Below are 13267 nucleotides of genomic sequence, written 5' to 3'. Positions count from 1 at the left end.
TAAGCAGAAGACCAACAAGAAAACAAGGGCTTTGAATGACACGCTGGACCAGATGAACTTCACAGATATATACAGAACATTCCATCCTAAAGCAACAGATTAGCCATTCTTCTCAACTGCACATGTAACATTCTCCAAAATAGATCACATACTGGGTCACAAATCAGGCCTCAACTGGTACCGAAACACTGGAATTAATCATTACATATTTTCAGAGTACAGTGCTTTGAAACTGGAACTCAATCACAAGAGGAAATTTGGAAGGAACTCAAATACCTGGGACTAAAGAGCACCCTACTAAAGAATGAATGGTTCAATCAGGAAATTAATGAAGAATTAAAAAAAAACAACATGAAAATAAATGAAAATGAAAACACGACTGTTCAAAGCTGTTGGGATGCAGCAAAAGGAGTCCTAAGCAATGCAAACCTTCCTCTTTTTTAAAAGATTTTGTTTATTCATAAGAGACAGAGAGAGAGGCAGAGACACAGGCAGAGGGAGAAGCAGGCTCCATGCAGGGAGCCTTACATGGGACTCGATCCCCAGTCTCCAGGATCAAGCCCCAGACTAAAGGCGGCACTAAACTGCTGAGCCACCGGGGCTGCCCAATGCAAGCCTTTCTCAAGAAACAAGAAAAGTCTCAAATATACAAATTAACTTTAAACCTAAAGGAGTTTGAGAAAGAACAGCAAATAGAGCCTAACCAAGAACGAGATGAGAAATAATAAAGATTATAGCAGAAGAACCAATACCTATTCTTCTGAAACTGCTTCAAAAGAAAGAAAGAAAGAAAGAAAGAAAGAAAGAAAGAAAGAAAGAAAGAAAGAAAGAAAGAAAGAAAGAAAAAGAAAGAAAGAAAGATATTGAATGAAAACTTTCAAACTCCTTCTATGAGGCCAGCATTACCCAGATCCCAAAACCAGACAAAGATTCCACGAAAAAGGAAAATTACAGAACAATATCCCTGTTGATCATGGATACGAAGATTCTCAACAACAGACTAGCCAATAGGATCCAACAGTATATTAAAAGGATTAATCACCACAACCAAGTGAGGTTTATTCCTGGGCTGCAAGGGTTGTTCAAAATCCACAAATCAATCAAGGTGATGTATCACATTAACAAAAGCAAGGACAAGAAACTTATGATCCCCTCAATAGATGCAGAAAAAGCATTAGACAAAATATGGCATCCCTTCTTGATTTTTACCTCTGTACAGTGTAGGGATAGAGGGAACTTACCTAAATACCATAAAAGCCATTTACAAAACGCCCACAGGGTATATCATTATCAATGGGGAAAAATTGAGAAAATTTCACCTAAGGTCAGGAACATGACATGATGTCCACTTCCACATTTATTGTTCAACATAGTACTAGAAGTCCTAGCTTCACCAATCAGACAAGAAAAAGAATTAAAAGGCATTCAGATTGGCACAGAAGAAGTCAAACTTCCACTCTTCCCAGATGATATGATACTTTATTTGGAAAACCCAAAAGACTCAACACCAAAATTGCTAGAACTCATACTGCAATTCAGAAACATGGCAGGATATAAATTCAATGCACTGAAATAAGTTGCATTTCTGTACACTAACAATGAGACAGAAGAAAGAGTAATTAAGGAATCAATCTCGTTTTCAATTGCAACAAACACCATGAGATATATAGGAATAAACCAAACCAAAGAGGTAAATGCTCTGTACTCTAAAAACTACAGAACAATTATGAAAGAAATGAGGAAGACACAACAAAATGGAAAAAACTTTCCCTGCCCATGAATTGGAAGAATAAATGTTGTGAAAATGTCAATGCTACCCAGAGCAATCTACACATTCAATGCAATCCCTTTCAAAATATCATCAACATTTTCACAGAGCTGGAAAAATAATCCTAAAATTTGTATGGAGCCATAAAAAAAACCTGAATAGCCAGAAGAATATTGAAAAGGAACATGAAAGCTGGGGGTTGCACCTGGGTGGTCCAGTCAGTTAAGTGTCTGTGTTCAGCTCAGGTTCTGATCCCAGGGCCCTGGGATTGAGCCCCATGTTGGGCTCTCTTCAGTCTAGTAGAATTTTGGGCCACAAGATTATGGCCCTAGATTATGACATAATTTAGCCTTAATTATGTCTTTAAAGTCCCTGTCTTCAGATATAGTCATTTTAGTTGTTAAGCTTTCAACATATGAATTTTGAGTGGGGGACACAATTCAGTCTATAACATCAACATTTATGTAAATATTCTTTATTTTAATAAAGTTTTGTAATTTCTTCTTAAAGGTAGTTTTTCCACTAAGTACAATTTATATTTTGATGTAATTGCAAATATCTTTTTTAAGGTTTTATTTATTTATTCATGAGAGACACACACAGAGAGATGCTGAGACACAGACAGAGGGAGAAGCAGGTTCAATGCAGGGAGCCTGATGTGGGACAGGATCCCGGGACTCCAGGATGACGCCCTGGGCTGAAGGCGGCGCTAAACTGCTGAGCCACCCAGGCTGCCTGCAAATATCTTTTTAAAATTACATTTTACTCCTGTTAACTTTTGATATTTAGAAATACAATTTGATTATGTATAGAGATTTATATCTAGTCATCTTGCTGAACTCTTTAATTAATTCTATGATTTATCCATAAATTGTTTTGAATATCTATCTGTAAAATCCTCTTACCCTTTCCAGTTCCATAACTAATGTATTTTCTTGTCTTAAATTACTGATTAGAATTTCAGGGCAATGTTGAAAAGATGGTGATAACAAGTATCGCTGTCTAGATACTAAAATTTGTAAACTGTAGTTTCTGTTCAATGTGCAATAATTGTTAACATAGATCTAGACAAATTACTTTTTTTTTTAAATTTATTTATGATAGTCACAGAGAGAGAGAGAGAGGCAGAGACACAGGCAGAGGGAGAAGCAGGCTCCATGCACCGGGAGCCTGATGTGGGATTCGATCCCGGGTCTCCAGGATCGCGCCCTGGGCCAAAGGCAGGCGCCAAACCGCTGCGCCACCCAGGGATCCCTAGACAAATTACTTTTAATGTTTCAACCTTAAGTATTATGTTTCCTCTTGATTTTGTAGGTATTTGGAAATGTGTCTAGATAAAAAAAAATCCTGTTTTTTATTATTTTTGTCTATCCAGAATGTTTGTTTAGATGTCTTAAAATATGCTAATGTAGGGGAAATAGCTAAAATGGCAATGTAGTAGGAGGACCCTAGGCTTGTCTCATCCCTCAAATGCTACTAGATAACTATAAAATCTCTCTGAATACACAAGAAATCAACCTGAGAACTGACAAAACAAACTGCATTACTAGAAAGAGAGAAGTCACCACATCAAGGAAGGTAGAAAGTGTAGAGTTGTGGTTTGGGGGAGAATGAGATCCTTGGTGCTATGGAGGGGAGGCTTGCAGAGAAAGGTAATAAAGAGTGGAGCACGCAGGGGTATGCATAAGGAAAACATTTTCCTAAAGCCACTAGTTGGGAAAATGAGAGGTATTGTTGGATGAAAGACCTAAATGTGAGATATGAAACCATCAAAATCCTAGAGGAGAACACAACACAGGCAGCAATCTTTCTGAATTTGGCTACAACTTTTTGCAAGACGCATATATAAAGGCAAGGGAAAGAAAAGCAAAAATGAAATATTGGGTGTTCATCAAAATGAAAGGCTTTTGCACAGCAATGGAAACAGTCAACAAATCTAAAAAGCAACCTACAAAATGGGAAAAGATATCTGGAAATGACATATCAGATAAAGGGCTAGTATCTAAGATCTATAAAAAACTTACCAAACTCAACACCCCAAATAACACATAATGTAGTTGAGAAATGGGAAGAAGACATGAATAGATATATTTCCAAAGAAGACATCTAGATGGTTAACAGTCACATGAAAGGAAGATCAACATCACTCATTATCAAGGAAATAAAAATCAAAACTACAATGAAATACCACCTCATGCCTGTCAGAATGGCTAAAATTAACAACACGGGAAAGAATAGATGTGACAAGGATGTGGAGAAAGAGGAACACTCTTACACTGTTACTGGAATGCAAATGGATGCAGCCTGTCTAGAAAGCAGTATGGAAATTCCTCAAAAGTTAGAAAAAAACAAAAACTTCACTACAATCGAGCAAATTGCATTACTCGGTATTTACCCAAAATATACAAAAATACTGAAGGGATTTTTTGAAGGGATACACACACCCTATTATTTATAACAGCATTATCAGCAATAGCCAAAATATGGAAGAAGCCCAAATGTCCATTAACTGATGAATGGATAAAGATGTGGTATATAGGAGTGCCTGTGTGGCTTAATCAGCTGAGCATCTGTTTTTGGCTCAGGTCATGATCTGAGGGTCCTGGGATCAAATCCCACATCATGCTTCCGGCTCAGTGACAAGTCTGCTTCTCCCTCTCACTCTTCTTCTGTGATCTCTCTTGCTCTCACTCTCACTCTCTCTCTCTCTGAAATAAATAATTAAAAATATTTTTAAAAAATGTGGGACACCTGGATGGCTCAGTGGTTGAGCATCTGTTTTCTGCTAAAGGTAGGATCTCGGGTCCAGGGATTGATTCAGGCATCAGGTTCCCCATAGGGAGCCTATGTATCTGCCTATGTATCTGCCTCTCTATGTGTGTCTCTCATGAACAAATAAAATCTTTAAAAAAAAGAAAAAAAGATGTGATACACACACACAATGGAAGATTACTCAGCCATAAAAAAAATGAAATCTTGCCATTTGCAATGAGCTTTAGATGGAGCTTTAGATGATTGAGCTAAAGGAAATAAGGCAGTCAGAGAAGGATAAATACCATCTGATTTTACTTTATGTAGAATTTAGAAACAAAACCAATGAATATGGGGGAAACTGAAGCTAACCAAGAAACAGACTCTTAACTTAAGAGAACATATTGAAGGTTACTACTGTAGGGGAGATGATGAGGGGATGGGTTAAACAGGTGGTGGGTATTAAGAAGGGCACTTGTGATGAGCACTATTTGCTGTATGTAAGTGACAAATTACTAAATTCTATTTCCTGAAACTAATATTACACTGCATGTTAACTAACTTAAATTAAAATAAAAATTTGGAGAAAGAAAAAATTAATATTAGAGCAGAAAAAAATTAAAAAGAAGCTTAAAAAATAGAATGAATCAATGAAACCAGAATCTGATTCTTTGAAAAGGTCAACAAATTTGAAAAGCTTTCGTCAGACTCATCAGGATGAGGGGGTGGGTAGAAAAAGGAGATTCAAATAAATAAAATAAGTAATGAAGGAAAGATATAACAGCCAAATTCACATAAATCCAAAAGATTATAAGATAAATTTTTTAAAGATCTTATTTATTCATGAGAGACACAGGGAGAGAGGCAGAGACATAGGCAGAGGGAGACGCAGGCTCCCCACAGGGAGCCCAATATGGTACTCAATCCCAGACCCCAGGATCACAATCTGAGCCAAAGACAGAGGCTCCACCACTGAGCTACCCAAGGGCCCCAATATTATAAGAGAATTTTATGAGAAATTACATAACAACAAATTAGGTAACCTAGAAGAAATGGATAAATTCCTAGGATCATATAACATTTCAAAACTGAATCAGAAAAAAGTGGAAAATATGAATAGATTAGCAACAATTAGATCAATAATTTTAAAACTCCCAACAAAAAAAAATAAAATAAAACTCCCAACAACAAAAATAAACAAATAAATAAAAATAAAAACTCCCAACAAACCAAAATCTATGACAAGATGGCTTCACGGATGAATTCTATCAAAGATTTAAAGAAGAGTTAATACCCTCTTCTCTAACTATTTAAAAAATAGAAGAGAAAGAAAAGTATCCAAATTCATTCTATGAGGCCAGCATTACCCTGATACCAAAACCAAATAAAGTCATTCAAACAAAAAGAGGTCTGCAGGTCAATATCTCTGATGAGCTTAGATGCAAAAGTCTTGAAGAAAATTATACCAAGTCAAATCTAACAATACATTTAAAATGTTATTCACCATGATCATGTGAGATTTTTTCCTGGGATGCAAGAGTGCTTCAATATTTGCAAATCAATCATGTGATATATCACACCAACAAGAGAAAGGATGAAAACCATATAACGATTTCAATAGATACAGAAAAAAGTATTTGAAAAAATACATCTATTTATGATTAAAATTTTTTAAAAAACACCTCAAAACAAAGTAGGTTTTGAGGAAACGCACTTCAACATAATAAAGACCACTTATGAAAAACCCAAGCTAACATAAAAAACAGAGCATCCCCACCCCCCTAAGTTCAGGAACAAGGCAAGATGTCTTGTCTCACCAGTTTTTTTCAACATAGTGCTGGACTATGTTGAAAGACAATAAAGCACAGCAATCAGACAACAAAAAACAACAGCAATCAGACAACAAAGAACAACAAAAAGAAATAAAAAAGCATCCAAATTGGTATGGAAGAAATAAAACTCACTGTTTGCAGATCACATGATACTCTATATGGAAAACCTGAACGACTCCACCAGAAAATGCTAGAACTGATAAATGAATTCAATAAAATCACAGGATACAAAATCAATGTGTAGAAATCTGTTGCATTTCTATACACCAATAATGAAGCAGCAGAAAGATAAATTAAGAAGGCAATCCTATTTACAATTGCACCAAAAATAATGACACCTAGGAGTAAATTTATCAAAGAGGTGAAGGAACTGTACTCTGAAAACTATATAACACTGGTGAAAGAAGTTGAAGATGACACAAAGAAATCGAATGGGATTCCATGCTCACGGATTGGGAGAAAAAAATATTGTTAAAATGCCCATACTACCAAAAACAATCTATACATTTAATAGAATCCCTATCAAAATACCTACAGCACTTTTTGCAGAACTAGAATAACTTTAAAATATATATGAAACCATAAAAGACCTTGGAAACCTAGCACAACTTTGAAAAAGAACAAAACTGGAGGCATCACAATCCTAGATCTCAAAATATACAACACTGAAAATAGTATGGTTTTGGCACAAAGATAGACACAAATCAATAGAACAGAACAGAGAGCCCAGAAATAACCACAAAATTATATGGTCAATTACATACAACAGAGGAGGTAACAATATACAATGGGAAAAAAGATAATTTTTTCAATAAATGATGTGAAAACTGACAGCTACATGCAAAAAATGAAACTGGACCACTGTCTTATACCATACACAAAAATAAACTCCAAATGTGTTAAAGGCTTAAATGTGAGACCTGAAATCATAGAAATCCTAGAAGAGACCACAGGCATTAATTTCTCTGATGTTGGCCAGAGAAACATTTTTCCATATGTGTCTTCTAGGGCAAAAGAAACAAAAGCAAGTATAAATTATTGGGAATACACTGAAATAAAAACTTCTGCATAACAAAGGAAACAATCAACAAAACAAAAGACAACCTGCCTAATGGGAGAAGATATTTGTAACTGGTATATATAATAAGATATCCAAAATATATAATAAACTTATACAACTCAATTCCCACAGTCCAATTAAAAGTAGGCAGAAGTCATGTACAGATATTTTTGCAAAAAAGACATACAGATGGCCAACAGACACATGAAAAGATGCTCAACTTCACTCATCACCAGGGAAATGCAAATTAAAACTACAATGAAATTTCACTTCATGCCTTTCAGAATCACTAAAATCAAAAACAAAAGAAACAAGTATTGGTGAGGATGTGGAAAAAACGGAACTTTTGTACGTTGTTGGTGGGAATGCAAACTTTTTTAGCCACTGTGGGAAATCATTACATATGTCCCTCAAAATATTAATAATAGAATTACAATATGACTCAGAAATTCTACCTCTGGGTATTTTCCCAAAGAAAATGAACACCCTAAACCAAAAAGATATATTCTCCCATATGTTTATTGCAGCACTATTTACAATAGCTTAAATATGGAAGCAACCCAAGTGTCCACTGATAAATGAATGGATAAAGCATATGAAGTATATGTACACAATGGAATATTAGATTTAAAGAAGAATGGAGTATTGCTATTTATAACAACATGGATGGATCTAGAGGATATCATGCTAAGTGAAATATGGCAGTCAGAGAAAGACAAATAGTACATGATTTCACTCATTTGGAATATAAGAAAGAAAACAAATAATCCAAAAAACAAGAGATAGGGCAGCCTGGGTGGCTCAGCGGTTTAGCGCTGCCATCAGCCCAGGGTGTGATCCTGGAGACCCGGGATCGAGTCCCACATCAGGCTCCCTGCATGGAGCCTGCTTCTCCCTTTTCCTGTGTCTCTGCCTCTCTCTCTCTCTCTCTCATTAATAAATAAATAAATAAATCTTAAAAAAAAATAACACGAGACAAACAAACAAACAATAAAACCAGATTCTTAAATACAGAAAACAAACTGGTGGTTACCAGAGGGGAGGTGGTGGTGGGGGAAATGGGGGAAATAAGTGAAAGGGATTAAGAATCCACTAAACATGAAAAGTAATGAAAAATAAGGTATAGAAATGTTGAATAACTGTATTGTACACCTGAGATAATATAACACTGTTAATTATATGGAATTAAAAAATAAAAATAATGAAATGCAGGTATAACAGTTGGTTTTTTTTTTAATTACATTGCCCTTGGTTCTTTCTTGAAGACCTCAATACTTATGGTAAAGGATAGATTAGATAAATGAGAGGATGGGAAGTAATAGTAAGAGTCTATGGGATGAGGCCTAAGAAAATTTCCATTATGGTACATACCAGCTTTCACTCAAAATAATGGAAGTTTCAATGTAGGGTCATAAATTATAATAGTGCAGAAATTTTGCTGAGTTGATTAGTGGTCACTCAGTTTTCTGAATTAAGGACAAAATAATCTACTTGTCTTCTCATTAATATTTTTTATGTATCTGAAATCATAAAGACATTCACAGAGATTTGCAGTATGTTTTTAAAATGAACTAAATATTTGGTTGTGATCTTGTGATTCATAGCAATAAATATACATTTAATCTTCAAGTTTATAAAATAAATGTTCTGAAACCCTTGGAGTTACCTAAGTGAGGAGAGCTGCTAATTTGTCTTTTGTTATGTTAATGAGGTGTATTGGAGCATACCTAATGTGATGGTGGGGGTAGGGGTAGTTGCTAAGGAAACCAGCTATATGATTAGGTGGTTGGAACTTTTAGTCTCATCCTCTGACCTCCTGGGAGGGAAGAGAGGCTAGAGTTTGAATTGATAGCTAATGTCGAATGATTTAATCAACCATAACTATGTAATGAAGTGTCCATGTAAACCCAAAAGAATGGGGTTAAGAAAATGTCCAGGCTGGTGAACAAGTGGAGGTGCTGAAAGAGTGGCAAACCAGAAAAGGCAGAGAAGCTCCATATCCTTTCCCCCATACCATGCCCTATGTATCACTTCCATTTAGGTGTTCCCAAGTTATATCCTTTTATAATAAACCAGTGATCTAATAATTAAAATGTTTATCTGAGTACTGTGAGCTGCTTTAACAAATTTATCAAACCTGAGAATGGGGTCATGGAAACCTCTGATTTATAGCCAGTCAGTCAGAAGTACAGGTAACAACCTAGACTTGTGACTGGCATCAGAAGTCCAAGGAAGGGGTCATTGGAACCTTTAATCTATAGCCACTAGGTCAGAAGCACAGGTGATAGATAACCTGGGCTTGTAATTGGTGTCTTAAGTGGGGAGGGCAGTCTTGTAGGACTGAAGCCTCAACCTGTGGATCTTATGCTACATTTAGGTAGACTGTGCCAGAATTAAGTTAAATTGTAGGACACCCAGCTGGTGTTGGAGAATGGAGAACTCCCTTCCCACAATGAAATAGAGTTTAGAAACATGGATCAACAGTCACCTAAGATATTCTTATGATTTCTTCATATACATGTATTCTTAGTAACTTCAATTACTTTGCTAGAAATTATCAGGATTATCAGAATTATTATATATTTGTGTTTTGAAATTATTTGTATGCTTCAGGGAGAATTCAGTCTGAGTGAATTTATTTGATGAGTGTGTACTAAGAACCTACAATGTGCCAAATGCTGCTGTAGTTTCTAGATATAGATAGAGCAGTGAAAAAATTAGGCAAATATGACTACCAAAGTGAGGCATATTATAGGATAATTAAAAAGTGATAATTTTGTAACTTATCTATATAAATATAGATTATTTCTCAAGTATACAATTCAAAAGAAACCAAAAAATTGATTATTGGGGTTCTTTGACAAAACATATTTTAACAAAAGCATAATTTAAAATTACATCATTGTTGGTCTATATTTAAATTTCTTGGATTAATGCAACTTCTTAAATGTCCAAATATCAAGACTACCTTAGGGACTCATTAGAAGGAGGGTAGGTCACAGATTTTGATTAATGAAAAAAAGGTGTGTGTCATTAGAGTGTTGATTTCTTTAATGGACAAATGAGTTGAAAAGGTAGAGGTTATATTTTTGGTATTTTGTTGAATAACTTATATGAAAATTATTGTACATGAAATACACTATTCATTATTTTAATAAACATTGAGGAACATACTATCCCTATCCACTTTTTAAATATAAGGAGACAGGTTAATAGAGAACAAGTACCTTGTTAAAGATCTCAAAATTATTAAATACTAGAGGCAGATGCAATCTAATACATTATCAAGTCACTCTACATTGGTTTTTATTTATCTAAGCCACCCAGTGACATAGTCTCTTCAGTCTCCATCTATCATGTTGTCCTCTTTCAGAAGGTTTATTCTCATTCTCTTTCTGTATCACAATTACCTAGAAGAGGGGGAATCCAGTGCTCAGTTTCCTCAGTCATCTCTAATTACTCTAAGAAAAGACTATCTGGGAGATATCAACTATCACCTCTCAAAGTTTTCTTTTTTTATTCAGACAAAAGTTCCTTCCTAAAATATGACAATAATCTCTCACTAAATGTTCAGCAGTAATGTTAGTTTCTGATTTATGCTCTTGAGTGTGGGGCTAATCCTAGAGAGAATCATGGAATAAACACATTTCTGGAGTAATAGCTCTGTGCCAGATATTATGCTACTGCTTCTCAAAAATTATTTCCCATCACATATTTGTGAGTTACATACTATTGATATGACTTTTCTAAAACTAAGAGCCTAAGTTTCAGAGAGATTAAGAACTGACCAAAGGCCACACAAATAGTGAATGATGGAGCCAGGAGGTAATGGTTGTAACTGAATGTAATGCAACAAAGGAAGAGAAAACTGAACTGAAATATATGTCCAAAAGACAAGGTGCAATTATAGTTTGAATATGTAATTTGAAAATAGTTAATGTAAAATATTACCATGAAGCCTCTATGAACAACAATCCAAAAGAAAAATTATAGAGAATGCTTCAGTAAGCATATTTTTAAAAAGGTTTATTTATGTATTTTAGAGAGAGAAAGAGAGTGAACACGGGGGTAGGGAAGGGCAGAGGGAGAGAGAGAATCCTAAGCAGACTCCCTGCTGAGTGTAGAGACCAACATGGGGCTTGATCACAGGACCCTGAGATCATGACCTGAGCTGAAATCAAGACCTGGCCCCTTAACTGACTGAGCCACCCAGATGCCCCAGCACATCTTAAACAATAAGTATGTAATGTATTGACAGGGAGATATAAACCATAGGTATTACCATTCAATACAAAGGTTTACAATTAGAGGCAGAACATTATTGTATTTTATCAAAAATATTAATATTTGGAGGTTACTTCTAATATTACTTTTCTTGGATTTTAATAATAAGATGGATTTTGATTATACCAATACTATACTTTTTGTTTAAATATCAAAGTCATGCATCTTCTTTGGGCTCACATTTCTCTAATATTGAGTAATATTAACTAAATTTTAATAGTTACATGAATTATTTCATTTAATTGTGACAATCACCCTGTCTATCTATCTATCTATCTATCTATCTATCTATCTATCTATCATCTATCTATCTATCATCTATCTTTTCACTCTGTGCCTTTTCCAAAGCTGGAATATGTGCATTACATATAGATATATAAATATAAATAATTATAATCAATCCCCATATGCCAGCTTTGGAAAAAACACGGAAGTTAGCTTTCCAATATCATATAGTTAGTAAAGGATGGATCCAAGATTTTCAAAGCATATATATTTACATTCTGCAGTTCAGGGAAAGTTTGTTTGCTCAAAGTGGAGATCTAATAAGTGGAGAAGTTCTAGAGGGCTTGTATCTGCAGCATTCCTCGCATTTGTATTAGTCACTTATTGCCTGAGTTCAGACCCTCATTGTTTCTATCTGGACTATTGCAAGTCCACCTATTAGGTGGTCTTTATGTAATATCTATCATTTATTCTAGCTTTAGTCTAGATTCCATAGTGGAAAACATCACATTCCCCTTATAACTCTAATTTTACCCCAACACCTATGAATTAAAATTCAATTTTTTCTCGTGATAAATGGCATTTTTCTTAATCTGACCACTAACTGGATTCACGATCTCACCTTTCATTACCCACTCAAATACCTTCTTTTTCAAACCATATATTGTTTCCAATAACACACGATTCTATATTTCACCTGGATGCTTTAGACTGGAATGTTCTTAGCACTTTTGACCACTAAAGAAAACACCTACTTTTTTTTTTTTTTTAATTTTTCAAATTCAAGCATTACTTTTTCTTGGAATGCTTTAACAAACTTCATCCTTACCCCCAGGCAAAATAGTTGCCACTCCACATGAAGCATTCTTTACTGACATACTTTTTTTCACAGTATTCCAATTTATTGCACCTATGTTTTTCTTTTCATTACTGTGATTAGCTAAGAAGAATAGGCTAAATTTTTTTTAAGATTTTATTTATTTATTCATAAGAGACACAGAGAGAGAGGCAGAGACACAGGCAGAGGGAGAAGCAGGCTCCATGCAGGGAGCCCGACGTGGGACTTGATTCCGGGTCTCCAGGATCACAACCTGAGCTGAAGGCAGGCGCTAAACCACTGAGCCACCCAGGGATCCCCAGAGAATAGGCTAAATTTTATTAATTTCTATGCACTTAACATATTGTAGAGTACATGACATATAATAGCAGATAAATATTTGTTAAATAAATAAGTGAAAGAAAGAGTAGTGGACAAAACAAAGAATACTTCAGAGATTATTCACTCACAGCTAAAATACTTTTCATAAATAAAACTCTTAAAACAAATGAGCATGCATTTGAAATAGT

The sequence above is a fragment of the Vulpes lagopus genome, chromosome X (genome assembly GCF_018345385.1).
Source record: "Vulpes lagopus strain Blue_001 chromosome X, ASM1834538v1, whole genome shotgun sequence".
In the NCBI taxonomy this organism is placed as follows: domain Eukaryota; kingdom Metazoa; phylum Chordata; class Mammalia; order Carnivora; family Canidae; genus Vulpes; species Vulpes lagopus.
This window is presented reverse-complemented; position numbering follows the sequence as displayed.